The sequence below is a fragment of the Prosopis cineraria genome, unplaced genomic scaffold (genome assembly GCF_029017545.1).
Source record: "Prosopis cineraria cultivar Desert tree isolate PC_DT_omini unplaced genomic scaffold, ASM2901754v1 PC11, whole genome shotgun sequence".
In the NCBI taxonomy this organism is placed as follows: domain Eukaryota; kingdom Viridiplantae; phylum Streptophyta; class Magnoliopsida; order Fabales; family Fabaceae; genus Prosopis; species Prosopis cineraria.
Genome location: NW_026555342.1, coordinates 17,946,716 through 17,947,987, shown reverse-complemented (window position 1 = coordinate 17,947,987; position 1,272 = coordinate 17,946,716).

Genomic DNA, 1,272 nt, shown 5'->3' with positions numbered 1-1,272 from the left:
ATTAAGACTGATGATATCAATGGATAATGGAAGGAAAGATGAAAAGTGAGACCATAAAGGGGGTTAGAGCAAGGAAAAAATTATATTTAGGTCTCCCAAAAGGAAGTTTATTATCGACAGATCCTATAAATTTCACAAAATAGATTCAAGTCTCAAATTTTGTGCATTGACAACTTGACTAAGGGTATCGATAGTTGGGCAATGATCATTTATAACTTGTTATTATAAGTTGTTATTTTTTCTTTATAAGTTGTAAATGGTCATTACCCAATTATCAATGCCCTTAGTTTGTCAATACACAGAATTTAGGATTTGGGAGTATTTTGTGAAATTCATGGGACCTTTCAATAATAAACTTTCTTTTGTATGACCTAAATGTAATTTTCCCTTAGAGCAATGTGATATAATGTAAACTAGTGTATCTTGGATCTCACTATTCGTTTTCGAGGCAGATAATGAGCTTTGCGCAATAATTAAAGTTATATTAGAAATGGTTAAAGCTTTTTCAAATTGGAAAAACAATCCATACTTTTTATTCTTTTTGATATATAATTAAATGTATAGCAATACAGATATCAATTATACACATAATATAAATACACAACACGAGTATGAGGGAATGCTTTTTGGAGGCCTAAGGAGGTAGTCTAAGAAAGAGTTACAGAACAAAATATCATTGTGAATAAATAAGTAGAGAAAGAGTGTTTGGGCTAAAATCTAACCTTTAACCCAAGCTCAACTCATGTTTCTGGCAGGAAGGAAGTTACTTTTCAGTAAAGTGGTAACCAAAATATTTGGAGCAAGCGGAACAAGTTAATGTAAAACTGTAACAAGTAGTATCCAAAAGAAGTGGAATATGGACTTAGGAGTAAAATTGTCATTTTGCCTTTATAGAAAGGGAAGCAAGACACAGAATATGCCTCTCTAATCCGTTGTTTTAAGAATGGGGTCGGACTAGAAAAAAACCTCACGAACTCAATGTTTAATTTCGAAATCTGGTTAACACATTGATTCACTCATTAGCAAATTATGTGTGCGCACGCGCATTAATTCACTCATTCGCAATAATTTCGATCATGTGTCAAATTAGATATATATTTTTTAATCAATTTGTAAATGATATAGGTATATGTACAAATATCAATAGAATAAATTTTAATAGATAACATATCGTAACACTCTCCCTCAAATTCAAGGAGTCCTAGAGTTTGAAACAATTTACTCCTTGAGTTTGAAACAATTTATATGGCTTGATTTGAAGAACAAATCAGT